At 39.0% G+C, this 17,740-nt stretch overlaps 1 protein-coding gene across 1 annotated transcript in view; it reads right to left on the reverse strand.

Annotated features, from left to right (window-relative positions):
* Positions 1 to 6,215, reverse strand: part of Slc3a1 (solute carrier family 3 member 1) — a 49,669-nt gene extending 43,454 nt beyond the window's left edge. Inside the window, exon 1 of the mRNA XM_003472929.5 lies at positions 6,200 to 6,215. The gene's annotated coding sequence lies outside the window, so the exon portion shown is untranslated. The remainder of the gene's footprint in view (positions 1 to 6,199) is intronic.
* Positions 6,216 to 17,740: the final 11,525 nt, after the last annotated feature.

Below are 17,740 nucleotides of genomic sequence, written 5' to 3' on the forward strand. Positions count from 1 at the left end.
ACCAGCACCAAACAGTTGCTTGATCATTGACAAGCACAGCATGCATTCCCAGGGCAGAAAGACTGAATTTTAAGGCTGGAAGTGCTTTTCCAGAAGACTCTGTAACTTTAAAAGAATGTGATGATTCAAGACTTCCTTTTATCAGTGGCACTTGATACAGCCCTGTGACTCATTCCATAAAGGAGAAAAGTTACCGGGGTCCCTAACACTGCTGTTACTGTTGTTTGTAGAGTCTTAGAAACTGCATGGCCCAGAGGAATGAGCTATTTAATCTCAGCCAATGTATTTTTTAAAATGAGCATCTCTCTATACCTGGCTCACTGATCACTTCCATAAGTAATATCTCTCATCTTCATTAATTAGGCATTGTGACCATTTTAAAAATCAAAGAAATTGGACTTTCATGTCACAATAATGCTTTATGTTTCAAACACACGATGGTAATTTTCACAACTGAAGTTAATTCTTGAAATTCAGTTATTACTCAGGAAAAAATGTCAAGTGCAAAAACATCTACATTTTAAAATAAATTTAAATTATAAAATATTTTAATAATAAAACTTTAAACCCTAAATGTACAATGATAAAAATTCTTCATCATGGCTCTGCCCTCAAGCAGAAATATTCCTTTCCATCTTCTCTACATTTTATTTAAAATAACAATTAACTGCATTTCTAAAACACACAAACTGGAAGCTTTTAAAAACTGTTTGGAATAGTTATGTGGTCTTTGGAGACGGGTATTTATTTAATACTAAAATAAATTAAAAATAAGATTTCTTTTTGGGGGTTCTTTTTTGTTTCACTAGGTTTTTTGTTTTGGGGGTTTTTTTGGATTTACAATATCATGAAGTATATTAATTGAAGAACATTGGGAAATATATTTGCAATAAATATGCTGAAGAAGAGACTCCAATTAGGAACATTTTATGAAGCTGCTGAAAGGTACAGTAAGTTTTTACCTTTGTTCTTTTTTTTTTTTTTTTTTTTTTTTGGTGTGTGTGTGTGTGTGTGTGAGTGTGTGTGGACTTGGGGATTAAACTCACAACCTTGGGCTTACCAGGCAGGCACTTGTGCCATTGAGCTATATCCCTGGCCCAAGATACAGTAAGTTTTAACTAAAAATTACAAGAAACTCATGCAGTTTTTTTTAATGCATCAGTTATTAACTCCAAGATAAATAAAACATGTTAAAAGTTAGTGTACTTGTTAACCATGAGATGTCAATTTAAATGGATTAGGAAATGCCTAACAGGTTAGTAAAGCATACTTCTGGTGTCTGGGTGGGTTGTGGAGTGTTATTTTGGGTGCTCTATATGGTTCTGACCCCTTTCTTTCTTCTCTAGCCTGGTTCTCCTGTTTGGCTTCCCAGATAACACAAGGTGAGCAGATTTGTACTGCCACACATTCCGCCATGTTCCTGTGACTGAGCTAGCCAACCATGAACTGAGTCCTCTGTAACTGTGAGCCAATGACACTTCTCTATGTTGAGGATATCAGGTATTTGTCCCAGCTACAGGAAAGCTGACTAATGCCGTTAGACTACATGATAAGAAGCTGGCATGTTCACAAGTCAGAGCACACGGATACAGACCATGCCAAGTGATTCAACCCAATATCATTAGAGGACCGGCTTGGCTTACCAATGATCAGCAATGGAAATATCAACTCAATCATTTAAACAAGAATTATGCTATAACTATATGAGAAATAAAAATGGTATAGGAAAAGATTAAAATTCTCCAAAGCTGTGGTATGAAGTCCAAACAGTACATAATGTCTCAAAGGTATGAAGCAAGAGATAACAACCAATCAACAGAATGTGACTTGTCTGTAATAGTAGCATGTATTTATGTGATAAAAATAGACTTAAAAATAAATATGTCAGAAAAGCTAGGCATAATGGCACATACCTGCAATCCCAGACTCTGGGAGGCTGAGGTGATTGCAAGTTTGAGCCAGTCAGAACAGCCTAAAGATTTAACAAGACCCTGTCTCAAAATTTAAAATTAAAAAAGGGGCTGGGGATGTAGCTCATTGGGAGGACCCTGGATAACACACACATACACACACAGACACACACACACACACACACACAGAGGCAAAGAATCTTTTTTTTTTTTCTTTTTTTTGAGCCAGGGTCTCTCTATGCAGTTCAGGCTGGCCTTGAGCTCACTTTGTAGCCCAGGCTGGTCTCAAACTCGCAACGATCCTCCTGCCTCCGCCTCCCGAATACTTAGATTACAGGCATGCGCCACTATGCCCGGCAGAATCTGTTTTTAAACATTATATATACATATATAGAAATTTACATCAATTAAAAAATATGAACAACAACTGGAAATTTGGGAAAATGTAAACAAACATTTCACAAAGAACAATTCACTTATATTGGAGACATAAACAAGCATTTTCAATCACATTGGCCAAGAAGTTTTAGAATTAGCTGGGAGTCACGATGCACATCTTTAGCCCCAGCATTTGGGAGGCTGAGGCAGGGAAATCGCAAGTTCAAGGCCAACCAGAGCTAAAGTAGCCCTGGTAAAAGTCCAACACATTGACATGATAATTCTTATATTTCACACCATGAGCTTTAACATCTTTCTGGGCAATTAAGTGAGGATAACTTTACTAGATTTTAAAACAAAAACTATAGAAAAATGGAGCTGAGACCAAAGAAAAAAAGATCAACAATTAAACAGATTAGAATCATGAAAAATTAGCTTTCAATATAAGGACATATAAAACAGAATTTAACATATAGAATATAAGGACATATATAATGGAATTCAAAATACAGAAAAGCAACATTTCAAATCTAAGTAAAAAGCCAGGTGTGGTGGCACATGCCTGTAATCCAGCACTCAGGAGGCTGAGGCAGGAGGATCCCTGTGAGTTCAAGGCCAGTTTGGGCTACGTAGTGAGTCCAGGTCAGCCTGAATTATATAATAAGATCCTATGTCAAAAAGAAAAAAATGAAATCAAATCTGAGAGAATAAAGATTATTTAGTAAATGATACTGGACAACTAGTTAGCTATTTGAAAAAAATAAAAGCTTTGTAATTTACTTTATTCCTTAAATCAAAAACAAGTTCTGTGTAAATCAGATTTGCTTTGTTATGGGTTTGGGGTTTTTCTAGACAAGGTCTCCCTATGTACATGTACATGGTTTGGGCTGGTCTTGAACTCACTTTGTTGCCTACGCTGGCCTCAAACTCAAAGCAATCTTCCTGCCTCAGGCTCCTGAGTGCTGAGATTACAGGCTTGTGCCACCACACTCAGTTTATGAATCAGATTTAAAGGAAAAAAAAAAAAACACCCAAAACCCAAAAAAACTGTCAAGAGAGTATGTTAGTGCACACCCGTAATCCCAGGATTTTGGAGCTCCTGTAATCCCAGGACTTTGGAGCTGAAGGAAGAAGGGTCCTAAATTCAAGCAGAGGCTGGCCAACTTAGTGATTTAAGAAGATCCTGTCTCAAAAAATAAAAGCACTGGGGCTGGGGGTTTAGCTCAGCGGCATAAGCACCTGTCTTGCAAGCAGGCAGTCATGAGTTCGATCCCTGGTACCGATAAAAAATGAAAAAGACAAAAAAAAAAAATAAATAAATAAAAATTAAAAAAAATAAAAGCACTGGTGATATAACTCAGTGTAAGGGTCTGGACTCAATCCCCAGCACCATAAAATAGAGCAAAACAAAATGAAAGGAACAGACAAATCTATAGAGAAAAAAGTAAACGACGAACTAGAGGAAAATGCCTGTAACACAGCTAACAAGGTAATTTTCATAACACAGAAATATACTTTATAAATTAGCATAGAAAGCCAGGTGTGGTGGTGCACACCTGTAATCTCAGCACTCAGGAGCCTGAGGCGGAGAACTGCTGTGAATTCAAGGCTACATAGTGAGCTCAAGGCCAGCCTGAACTATATAGTAAGACCCTCTCTCAAAAAGACAAAAAAACAAAAACAAATTAACTCAGAAAAGTAGAAAAAAGAACAAAGGGTATAAACAAACCATTAACAAGAAAAAAATACAAGTGGTAAATAAACATAAAGTGCAAATTCCACTCAAAATTAAGTAAATCAAAAGGTACTTAAATACCTTTTAATTTTAAAAAATATCATTTTGGTCTAAATGAGAAAATCTGAGAATACCCAGAACCAGAAAATGGATAAGAAACCAAACTAGGGCAACTTTTGCACAGAATAATTTGAGGATCATAAATATATAAATGAACTGTATAATTTTTGACACCAAAATTACGCTGCTAAAAACTTACCATGATGATATCATCAACAGACTTGATGACCATGATGTTTAGGGAGAGCATGAGGAACCCATACAATGGAACCACACAGAGCTCCTAGAAGAATGGGTTCACTCATCTGAGCTGCAATGAAAAATGCCCCCACTACATTGTGACATGGAAACCAGGAGTAAGCCTAAGATCATCAGAGTTATGTGACCAAACGGCAAATGCAGCGAGACACGCGGGATCTGTCTCCGGCCAGCAGCCGACTGCAGGCCGAGAACAAGAAGGCAGGTGAGGAGCTGGGACCTTGACTTTTGACTTCACCCGGATTGACTTTTTTTTTTATTTGTTTTCGGCATATAAAACTGTAATAAAGAGAAAGGGAGGAGGGAAAGTCTAGATCATTAAATTCTTTTTTTTTTTTTCTTTTTTTATCGGTACCGGGGATCGAACTCACGACTGCCTGCTTGCAAGGCAAGTGCTTATGCCACTGAGCTAAATCCCTAGCCACCTATATCATTAAATTCAATGATTCTGCTTTTAAAAAATCAAGTTTAAGGAAATAATCTAATGAAGGGATAAAGATTTGTGCCTAAAAATACATTTATTACAGTGTTATTTATAAAGCAGCAAACACTGAAATATGCAAGCAATCAGTGAAACAAAATTAGCTAGATAAAATGGTTGTATTACTGGCAATTAATTATAATGTTAAATTACTGTGACTAGTACACTTTAGATATATATAATGGTAATATTCATATGGATACATGATATATCTTTTTTTTTTTTTTTTTTTGTGGTACCTGCAATCAAACTCAGGACCTCACACTTGCCAGGCAGGCGCTTAAGCCTCTGAGCTAAATCCCTAGCAATATATCTTGAATATAACTTCTTCAAAAACAAAAAAGTTAGCTAAATAGATTATTACACATTCATATGATAGGATGTTAGCCACTGATCAGGCTTTGAAAGACTTTTGATGACATGAAAAAAGTTCATATTATAATTTTTTGAATGGAAAAATGTATAACATAAATAAATTGTCGTAATTATGTGAAAAAAATTGCACATGTATTTGTGAAGTCCTATTAGGAAACAGTTTGGAGTGCTTATCTCCAGGTTCTAGGATTTTATTTTATTTTATTTTTTGGAACTGGGAATTGAACTCAGGACCTTGTGTTTGCCAGGCACACACTGTGCCACTGAGCTACATTCCTGGCCCTTCCAGGTTCTAGGATTAAGGATGATACTCATTTGATTTTTTAATTTTTCTAATTTTTATATAATAGATGTATGTTTCTCTTCATCTAGAAAATAATCATTTAGAAAGTCCTGAATTGGGAGTCTGTCCAGAAATTCCTAGGTAGATGTCTGTGAAAGAGAATTCTTGTGAAAAATAGCCATTCACATTCACAAAAACCCATGTTAAACAAAAGAAAGAAAATACATATTTAATTGACCAATACTCGATCCCTGGACAACAGTAGGAAGCTGGCAGTAATTTGGAGAAAACGACCACTAAGCTAGGAATTCTAAATGCAAAGGTATCACTGTTACTCACTTCCAGAGAGATTTAAAGAAAATTCTGATTGCTAGAGCGTGGAACACGGTAGTGAAAAAACGTATAATTATGAATATGGGACAAAAAGCAGGATAATTAGAACAAAGAACCAGAGATAATAAAGAGAAACCTGCTCAGAAAATTCAAACCCCACATGAACTATACGATCAAGCTAAAAAGATAATATGACAGGACAGGGAGCAGAGATCTCCTGTAATTAAATGAACATACAAAAAGCAATAATAAATGAAAATTAATACATGATGAATTTCAGAGCCATCACATCATAGGACTTCCACTCCATGGCAATCCTACCAAAGTACCAAATGTCAGATCTGTCAGTACTCAGAATGAAAAAGCACTTTCTATATCGCATTTACCTGTGTATAAACTGGGTCACGGAGGCCACGAGCAGAGCGCAGGATGTGCACGGTGTCATCTGTACATTTATGGTTATCTAGCCCAGTGCCTGGTACATTATTAAATGAATAAAAAAGAATGATTGTCTCAAAATTCATAACCCTAACCTTTTGCTTTAGAAGAAAAATAAGTGAAGGGAGAATGGAAAGTACATTCTGCACAGAAGTGCAGATGTCTATCACTCCTATCAGCCATGCGGTCTCGATATGGTGCGGTTTAATGGGAACATGTAAATCAGGAAGTGAGAGTCAAGCCCCGCTTCCGTTTGCTCCCCAAGTGATCTCGCACAGACCTGCCAGCTTCTCTTAGGCTCCCTTGCCACAACTGCCAAATTTAATTTGGTAGCAGGGCTAACATTACACATATAGTCTAGAATAATGTAATTTTAGAACAGATCCAAGGGGCGAGTCGTCCATCTCAGTGACAGAGTATTTGCCTACAATGTTTACAGCCTTAGATTCAATCCCAGCACCACAAAATAATGCAAAAACAGCTTTTGCAAGGAAACAGGGGAAAAAAGACATATATTAAGTACAAAAAGAAATTAAACTTATATAACCATTGAAATCAAGGGAGAATGTTTTAAAATGGTTTGCTAAGAGTCAAACTATTTTAAAACATTTTGGTAACTGAATATAACAAAAGAAATAGTCAAAGAATTATAAATACAACATGCAAATGCAATAAATGTCACTACAAAAACCTGACTATTCCTTTCTATAGAATTTTTTTTCCTTTCTATAGAATTAATGCAAATGTAAAATCAGTATAGACAAGTGGTATCAATGAGACCAAAAGAGATAGCCAAATTATATATAAGAAAGTAACATACAATGTCATGACATAAAAATACTTCCCCAATAGAATTATGAAATACAAATTAAGCTATTATTAAGGTATACAGTGTGTTAGCTGCAAATAACAACCCCATTAATGGCTTCTCTGCAGTGAAGCTGCCCCAGCTTCCAAGTGCTGGGATTACAAGTACGCGCCATTAAACTGGGCACATAGAAAATTTTTTTTTTTTTACTTAGAGAATTTTTAAAAATTAGATAGGCACATGTCTGTGATTTCTGTGCTACATAGGCCAAGGCAAGCCTGAACTACACAGCAACACTGTCTCAAAAAATAAAACAAAATTTTAAAATGACACGCATTTCTGTCTTTAAATTTGAACCCCGGTCATTAGCATGTGACTTGCTGGAGCGTGGGGGACAGATGTTAGAGCCATGGGGCACAGTGCTGAGTTCTCCTACAACAAGCAACCCCACCAAAAGTATCCCGTGACCACAGAGGCCCCAGACCAGCCCACACCACCCAAGGGCCTGGTCAGCTGCTGTCAGAGCACAGAACAAATGGCCAGGCTGCTTTGTTTCAGCATCTCAGAAACAGCTTTGTTGAAGGATAATTGATGAATGACAGACCGCACACATTTAAACACACAGCTGACACATTTTCACTTGTGTGTACACCCATAACGTCACTGCCATGGCCAAAGTGAGGCTTTCTTCCCCTCTGGAACCTCTCCCTGCCGTGCATCCCCTCCACCCCATCCTCAAGCCTCGTCTGCCTTCTGTCGATAAAGATTCTAGAATTTTATAGAAATGAAATCATATGCACAGTATATATCGCTTTATGATCTGATTTTTTACTCAGCACAATTATTTGAGGTTTAGCCATTTTATTAGGTGTATCGCTAGTTTTTTGTTTTTGTTAACTAATAATTTTTTTTGAAAGAGCAGTTTCAGGTTTATCCCTCCCCCAAAATAAAAGAGCAAAAAATAGAATTCCTGAATACCTGCTTTCTCCTCACTCCTGCCATTTCCTAGCTTTTTACATTATCATGGGACATTTGATATTTAATGACAAACCAATATCCATACACTGCTATTAACTAATGTCCAAATTTTATAATACTCTATTCTGCACCTTAACTACTTACACAGTAACAACCAGTGTTTACATGGTAAATATACATGTGTTGTATGTATGTAATTTATTCTCTGTGCTGAACATTCTGTGGGGCTTTTAACAAATGTACAGTGACAGACACCATTTATAACAAATACCACACCAACACAGCTTCACACAGAATGCTTTTACCTCTCCAAAAATTCTCTGCTGCACTTATTCATGACTCCTCCCCCCACCTACCCTGGCAAACACTGATCTTTTTACTGTCTATAGTTTTGCCTTTCCCAGAATGTCACACAGTTGAAATTGTATATATTAGCCCTTCTGACTGACATCTGTCACTTAGGGACATGCACTTAAGTTTCCTTCATGTCTTTTACTAGTGTGGTAGCTCATTTGCTTTGATTGCCTATGGATGAGGGACAGTTTATTCATCGCTTGAAGTCCATTGTGGCTGCTTCTAAGTGTTGGCAGTTTTGATAAAGCTTCCACAGACATCTGTGTGCAAATATTTGTGTGGACCTAAGTTTTCAATTCATCTGAGTAAATATCAAGGGATATAATAGATGAATCATGAGACTAACCTAGTTTTGTTATGGAACCGTCTTGTATTTAGTGTTACCAGTGTTTTGGATATTAGCCATTATGACAGGAATATAGAGGTATCCTATTTAGTTCACTCTTTTTATTGGTGAGTAGTATTCCATTTTAAGGACACACCACAGGCTCTAAGTGTACACTTAGTGTTTTCCCCCAGTCTGCAAGTGTTAGTTGATACATATAGTGATACACGTGTTTTTGAAACGATGTAGCTATTTTTTCTCATCAGTAAACACCTACGGATGAAATGGCCAGATGGTATGGTAAGTGTATCTTTTCAACTTTAAGAAATTGTGAAACTGTCTTAGAAAGTGGTTGTGTGGCTTGGCACTGTCTTGAGTAGGATATAAGAGCACCAGTTTTCCTATCGTTGCCAGAATTTGCTGCTAAGTCCGTTTAACTTTGGCGATTCTCCTGGGTGGAGAATAGCATCCCATTATGGCTTTAGTTCATACTTGCCTGCTGACTAGTAATTCTGACAACCTTTTCATGTGCTGGCTCACCATCCTTTATCTTCCTGAATGAAGCTGATGCTAGTAGCCTGCTGGAATCTTTAGTTCTCTCATGGATTTCTTCAATGTATTATCTTAGGTTGGCTACTTTGGTCTCAATTGTGTATCCCAAAGAGAAAAAGCAAGATGGCTCATACCTGTAATCCCAGCACTCTGGGCAGGTGAGGCAGGAGGACTGCAAGTTTAAGCCCAGCCCAGGCAACTTGGCAAATTAGTGAGACCCAGCGTCAAAAAATAAAAAAGGGCTGGGGATGCAGCCCAGCAAGAAGGCTCTGGATGCAATCACCAGTCTGAAAATGAAAGAAAGACAGAGACAGAGGAGAGAGAGAGAGAGAGAGAGAGAGAGAGAGAGAGAGAGAGAGAGAGAGAGAGACAGAGAGAGAGAGAGAGACAGAGAGAGACAGAGAGAGAGAGACAGAGAGAGAGAGACAGAGAGAGAGACAGAGAGAGAGAGAGACAGAGAGAGAGACAGAGAAAGACAGAGAAAGACAGAGACAGAGAGAGACTGAGATTCACTCTTCTTGTGACTTAGAAGCCACATAGCATGTTTTGACTATATTTTATGTGCCTAGAGTCCATGTGATGAGACTAGGAAGTTACAAGGCAAAGAACATGGATATAGGAGAATGTTAACTGGACTTCTCATGCAGTTAATCTATTTTGTATCTTAAGATATGTATTATGGAAAAAATATTTATTGTGGTATAAAATTTACCAGTTTTTAGACATTTTAAAGTACTAGTTCATTAGTATTATTTAATTTGTTGTGAAACTGATCTCTAGAACTTTTTAATCTTGCAAATCTGAAACTATATGCCCATGAAATCACTCTTCTTTTCCTGACTTCTAACAAGCACTATTCTTATTTGTTTCTATGGGTTTGATCACTGTAGAAGACCATTTAAGTTGAATCATACAGTACTTGTCTGAGCCTTACTCCACTTAGCATAATGTCCTCAAATTTCAACCGTGTCATAGCAGAACAGACTTTCATTCCTTTTTAAGGCTGAATAATATTCTATGGTATATACTATATTTCACCCATTCATCTGCCAAATACTTTGCTTACATCTTTTGTGCATAATATTGCTGTCTTACTTTCTCATTGCTAGGACAAAATACCTGAGACCCACAAGTTAAAGAAAGAAAGGTCTATCTTAGGTCAGTTTTTTAGAGGTTTCAGTCCATAGTCTACTGGCTCCAAAACAGGGAGTCAGGGCAAAAGAGAAGCAGCTCATGGCGTGGCAGGCAGTGAGGAGCCAGCCTTCTTTCCCTTTGACTTCTAAGAGTCTGTCGGTTGGTGTCATCCACACCCAGGATGGATCTTTCCTCTTCAGTAAACCCGTCGTCCTCACCCAGAACTAAGCTAGACCGCGCAGTGGACTAATCCAACATCACACGCATGACCCAGTCACTCCCGAAAGCCCCACCTATGAGGTGCTGAGGCTTTGGGAGGGCGACTACTGAACATGACTGTGCAAATCTTTTTGAGCCTTGTTTTCAATCCTTTGGCTATATGTCCTACAGTCAGTCATATGATAGCTCTATTTCTAATTTTTCAGGCACATTGATAGTGTTTTCCCCATAGCAGCTGCATCATTTTACAATCCATCGACAATGTGGAGGGGCTCCAGTTTCTCCACATCCCGACTCATTCTTGCTATTTTCTGTTTCTCTGACAGTAGCCATCCTAGTAAGTGTGGCAGTACATGCCTGAAATCCCAGCACTTGGGGAGCTGAGGCAGGAGAATCTCAAATACAAGACCAGCCTGAGCTACATAGTGAGATTGTGTCAGAAAGAAAAGAGAAAAAAAAAAAAGATTTGTTCTCAAAGAACTCAGAATCTTCCCATTAACTTGAAGTCCTGTAATACCCCCGATATCTTGTTTTGACTGATTAGACTCTATCCTGGTCTGTATGAAAGTATCATGCATCAGAGTATAGGCAACTACTTTGAAGGCAATAAGATTCACTATGATGCCCATTCTGGTTTGACTATTACCCTCTTTTGAGGTTCTGTAAGATTTACAATGTTTAGGTTTTATTGATCTTGTTCTCTACTGTTTTGTTCAACTTTATAATACCTAATGAGATAAACAATTCTTCTTAAGGAAGCAAGAGGCATTATGGTAACCATTGTTGATAACCTTGTACTCTGTTTTCACATCATGTGCTATGTGTATCCTTGGTTTTGACTGACAGCTTTGTTTTATCATGCTTGATTTTATTCTCTTACAAAAAAAGTAATAAGATCTAAGGGAGCAATAAAACCCAAAATGTGTAAATTTTGTTGTAATAAAGAGAGGGGAAAAAAAGTGCCCTAAAGGATACAACAGCAAGGGTGTTTAGGTGTGTTAAATAGATGACCATATTAATATTTTTGATTAGATTACTGAACACAACTATTTGCAGTCTGTTTGAATGTTCACTTTGTATGCTTTGATCCTGTGACCTGAAACACTGTTTCTAAGATGATAGCGTGTAATCTGTTAACTGGTGATAGCTTACCGTTTTGTTTTTTGTAGTTCTGTATTACTTGTACCCTTACACTGTTTTGTTTTGTTCTGCTTTTTTTCTCTTTTTCCTTTTAAATAAAAAAAATAAAAAGAACTCAGAATCATAAAAGACACAATGACGTATAATGTCTCGTCTTTACCAAAGTTCTGTTGAAAAACATCACGCAGCATCTCAACACCACATCATCCCTGTGTTCCCTCAAAGACTGTGAGCCAGAACTATTCATGAAAGCAGCAGTGTGGATTAGTGGAGCCCTTATGAAGAGACGAAGCCATGAGGGCCCCTCCTGGGTGGATGAACACAGTTCTCGCAGGACTGCATTAGTAATTCAGGGAGTGGGTTCACGCAAATGAGTTCAGCCCTCTCTTGTTCTTGCCCTCTGACTCTCAAATAGAACAAGGCAGCAAGAAGACCCTAATGAAATGAGGACCCCTCGGCAGTGAACTTCCCAGAGACAGATCTCTGTTCTTAATCCGTTATTCAATCTCGGGTATTCTGTTACAGCAACACAGAATGAACTAAGACATTTATTTTGTGACAAATATTACCAATTCAGATACTCATGCATTCTGGGAAACTTTAAATATAGCGCTGCTTGATATACAGCCATGAATCATATAGTCCCATGTTACTTTCAAAATGATTTGAGAACACTGTGTTAGAATTTGATTGGGACACAAACATTAGTCGCTCAAGGGGCTGGGGATTTAGCTCAGCAGCATAAGCGCCTTCCTGCAAGTGTGCAGTCGTGAGTTCGATCCCTGGTACCGATAAAAAAGAAAAAGACAAAAAAAGAAAAAAGAGAATATTGAAAAGTAATTTACTATCTACTTCTTAGGAACATAGTTAACAGCAAAACATGTCAGAAAATAACCTTCGGGCCAGGGGTTCAGCTCGGTGGTGTAAGCTCCTGCCTGGCAAGGGCAAGGTTGTGAGTTTGGTCCCTGGCACCAAAAAAAGAACTAAAAACTACAACCTTAGATCAAAGGACAGTTTTTTAAATACAGTGAAACGCAGCTTTATGAGAACAATATGTCCTTCTATCCCTAATTTTACAACTGATAAGAGCAAACTTTGATCCAAGTCCTGATGAATGCCTAAGACGCTATGTGACAATATGGCTTGCTTTTTGTCTTACGTGGCAGTGGTAGTCACTGGACACTGTCCCTGCTGTTCTTGCTAGCAGAGTGACAGTTTCTAGGAGTTCATCTTCAGCCAGCCTAGCGAGATGGAAGAGCTTGGATGTTGGGCCAGTCCACAGGCTTGACCCTAGACCAGCACCTTGGGGGCTCTGCGGCCTGGAAAACCACTTGGTCTCTCTGGATGACAGCCTTTGTAATTCCTTTACAGGGGTGTTGTGAGGACTGAATGGAACAGGGATGCATATTCTAACTAGTATTTAGGGGCTCCTCTTGTAAAAACTCATCAGCTCCCTCTCCACAAAGAACTTCGCGTAGTGAAACTTGTGTCATAAAGTTGTTATTGGTAATATAATTACACAATAAAAATTACAGTTAGCCTTAAGGTCCATCTCTCAGAACAATGTGGGGTACTCAGAGGTGCCTTTACAGGATTAAAGTGAACTTCTCAAAGTATTCTTCACAAAATAAGAAGAGTTGTTCAGAAGTGGTTTTTCTGTTTTCACTTATCCTAAGAAGCAGCTTGTAAGTTCTCTCAATAAGACATACATGCTAGTTCTCTTTGATAGCAAACACTGAGTAGGAAAAGGCCAGAGCAGCGATGGCAAAGCTTTCAGCACTTTCAGCGATACAAACGGCCCAGCACGCACGTGTGCTGTGTGCTCACCACTGCTGGACAGAGAGCGGAAGACAGTGCCCACTATAATTTGCTTTTTGATCCTATGTCTACCTTTTAAAATAGATTTGTTCAATATGAATGATAAGAGCATGAGGAAAAAGGCTCTCAGCTTTTTAAAGCTCTATTTAATGATAGTGCCTTTGCTTAAATCCTAAGTCCTAAGTGACCATGTGGACACCCTTCATTGGTTCTTATTCAATTCAAAGGAAATGATCTAAATATAGGCAATATGGTAGACTGCATCAATTTTAGTCACAGGAAGAAATGTAAAATTCAGCTTATATGTAGTCCATATTTTCCATTGATTTGTGGGGATCCTTAAATCAATGGAAAACATGGAGTGTATATATAGTCTGAATTTTACATTTCTTACTAAACTATACTATATCAGCTGAAGTGGTATTCTAATTAATGAAACATTTCTAAAAGCTATGTTCGATAAATGCATATTTATGTTTTCTATAAATTAGAAATTCTTTTGCATATCAGTGAGTCATATAGAGACCCAGCATGTGTATATTCCAAATTTCTGATACAGGAAAATTTATTATGTGGTACTGAACACTTTATTATTTAGTATTAGTAACATTAAATACCAAGTTATCAGACTTGGTTGTAACAAGTTGCATATTTGTTTTGGGTGATGTTTAAACCCTAAAAAATTTCAGCCCAGGCCAATTCCAGCCCAAACTTGTTTCTGTGTATAAAATTTTAGAGAAACAGCCATTTTCACTCATTTCTGGGTTTTTCATGGCTGGTTTTCACAGCAGCAGAGTGGAGACACAGAGACCACATGGTCCTCAAAGTATAAAATACTTACTTTCTGGCCTTTTACAAAGTTTGTCAATTCCTTACCTACAGAATAAAGAGAAATAACCACATATGTTAAGAGAGCAACACAAAAAAAGTCACACCAACAGTCTCAAAGGATGTCACCTTAAAGTGATATCAAAGGATAGCACCCCAAAGGCCATAAAATTGAGACTGGGTGGAAATTAGGGTTATGTTAAGCAGTAAAGACAGTGGTCCCCAAAAGAAGTTGGGAGCCCAACATGGAGTCAGCAAAGTCACCACCTTCCAGAGATCTTACAAAAACATCTTCCAGGTAGCCACGTGTGGTGGTGCGCACCTGTAATCCCAGCACTAGGAGGTTGAGAAGGAAAGTTCACTATGAATTTGAGGGACGCCTACTACCTACTAAGACTCTCTCTCAAAAACATAAATCAAAGGCAAATCATCTGGCAGATGTTTGCAACTGTCTTGAACCCTCCCAGAGCAGGATGAGAAGGCCATTGGCTCAAGCACGCATGGGCCTGCTTGGGGTCTGTGAGAACGCTGTGTAGATTAGATCCTAAAAAGTATGTAGACTCTATAGGATAGAGTATGTTGCTTACACAACAGCCTAAGCTGCCTTTCAAAGCTCTTTAAAATCTCTAGGCAAAGATTTTGGGGTGTCCTGCTCAGGACCCCCTCCTGGCTAGTGGGAGCTCTACTTCCTTGCTTTAGATCTTTTCTACAAATTTGCTTGCACCCTATTTATCTCCTCCATTCGTGGCTTCATTTTTTTTTATCACAGTAGATCCTGACCCCGGCATTCTGGTGACATGCTTGGGTCTTGCCTGGGATCTTGAGAGGAGGTGAGGAGAGTCTATGCTCTCGCACATTCTTTACTTTACTTTGTCCAGTCTCTCCTCAGTTTCCCTGCTAGTTAGACCTCTCCACTGGCGGGGAGCGATCCCTGCCCCTGGTGCTCTTGGCCTTTCAGTCAAGACACAGCCCTTTCACGCAGTACAGGTATGAAAAGGAAGGAATCTGCTCCCACTATCATGATTAACTTTCTTGGTAAGTCATACCAGGAGGTAAGAAAGACCCCACATCTTGTGGTTTCCTCGTAATTGTCTGGTTACTCTTTTAAAGCCATTAGAGCTTGCAGCAATTTAGACTCCCATGAAGAGAAAACTTGGACATGGAATGGAGCAAAGCAGGCTCCGCTGGGCTCATGAAGTTTATTCTAAACCTCCTTCTTGCTCCAAGGTTCTTAGAAAAGCTACAGCACTGACTTTCAGATTATCAATCACTCCTCCCCAGGTCCCAACTTCCTCCCTGGCCATTCTTCATTGTCTCTTGTGCTGGGACTGCAAGGACAAAGGACACAGCAGTCAAGCAGGTTTTCCATCTTCTTAGGTGAGAATCATATAAGGGAGCACATGCTGGTAACAGCTAGACAGACAGACAACCACCTAGGTCTAATTGAGACTCCACATTGAGTTGGGCTTTGATGGAAAATGTGACTCAAAGAAAATACTTAAATGACTGCTTTTCCTTCTTAGTGTGCTGGAACTTTGCCCCACTTTAGTCTTGATTGCTTTTCTGCATATAATAGAGGGTCTACAAGTTGATCTGCAGTTTCACTTACAGAGTATTTTAATTGTGGGAGGGGGGAATAAAGGAAGTCTAACTACTGGTCACAACCAAAGGGCTTTAGGGACACAAGAGAGGGTGAATGGCATGACAGTTAGAGCAAGCAGTAGTGTCACACACTCTTGATCCTAGCTTGCAATTTGTAGTAACTAGAACCTCACAGGCAGTCAAGGGATGTCTTGGCCATGGAATGCTTCAAGAGCAAAAGCAAGGAACATCTTCACCTCATTTGATGTTTTTTAACGGGAAGTTTGATTTCAACTCCCATTGTCCCTTTGGTATCTATTCTCAACAACCGGGATTCCTTTGATCCACAGATCCTGAAAAATATAATTTGACATTTTGCAGCTGTACTGGTCTTCCTATCCTTCAGTGTGGGGAAAAAGGTGACCTGAGAACCCATCTTGGAGGGACCACAAACAGCGACCCTGTCCACCACAACAGTTACCAAAGTAGAAGGAACTGAGTCCCTGGATACACATTCTTGACTCAAATTCTGGATGTTGCCACCACCCAATGATGAAGAGGCTCAGCATTCTACCTATGAGCCATCAGAGCACCTTAAACTCTTCAAGGAAACACTTCTTCTAAACTGGCGAGGTAGCACATCCCTGTAATCCCAGCATAATAGAGGCTGAGGCAGGAGGATCACTGTGAGTTCAAGGCCAGCCTGTAAATAGAGTAAATACACATAGTGAGAGTGTGTCTCAAAAAACTATGAAAGAAAGAAAGGAAGGAAGGAAGGAAGGAAGGAAGGAAGGAAGTAAGAAAGAAAGAAAGAAAGAAAGAAAGAAACAAAGAAAGAAAGAAAATAGTCACTTGACTCCTCAAATGATAAGTCATGATAAAGAGGATCTAATTTATCTCCTGTTTAGCTAGTTGTACTCAAAGGCATACTTACTCTAACCTTTCAATGGTTCAGCCTGGTATGCCCACTTCCTGGGGTGTGGGAGGATGTAATCACTTAATATGCTATCATGGTGAATGAACAGTCTTACACTACATCCTAATGATGGGTAGACCCTACCTTGGGGATGATTCAATTGCTACTTTTTATCTAGACAACATGGCTGGAACCCAACCTTTGCTTCCTTTTTCCCCCCTTTGGAGCTATATTAGGAAGGCTCTCGCCAACATTTGGTAATACCAGCTCTAGAGAAGATGGCAAGTACTGTCAACCTTAACCAAGAGACTTGGCTGAATTCCCCTGTGGGGATGGGCCCCGAAGACCAGAGTTGATACTCCTGCTGCTCTTCTGTGTTTTTAGACCCTGTCACTCAATCTCCTTGTTTACTCTCCTTTCATGCAGTGTCTGTTTGTGGATGGAACCTGCCATGGAGAGATCCTACCTGACTTCTATCACAGGTCACTAGATAAGCCTTCAAGAGAATGTTCCTGACTCCCAACACCTTCTAGGAGCAGGAATCAGATAGAATGGCAGATAGGGTCATCTTTTTGGGTGATTGGACCCTGAAAGTATGTAGTCTCCTATAGGGTGGAGATTAGAGATCATATCATTTACAAGCCCAAGCCCCTTTCTAAACTCCTTAAAAAATCCTAGACAAGGAGCATTTGTGTGTGCCCTGTTCAGGACCCTCTCCCAGCTGCCAGGAGTTCTACTTCCTTGCCTACCCTTCCCTTTGTATATTTTAAATTTACTTGTGCCCTAACTGCTTATTATGGCTTATACCTGGATGTCCCCCCAAAGCATCATGTGGT

Source organism: Cavia porcellus, unplaced genomic scaffold, assembly GCF_034190915.1.
Source record: "Cavia porcellus strain 051 isolate PalLab524CR breed Dunkin Hartley unplaced genomic scaffold, mCavPor4.1 scaffold_1, whole genome shotgun sequence".
Taxonomy (NCBI): Eukaryota; Metazoa; Chordata; class Mammalia; order Rodentia; family Caviidae; genus Cavia; species Cavia porcellus.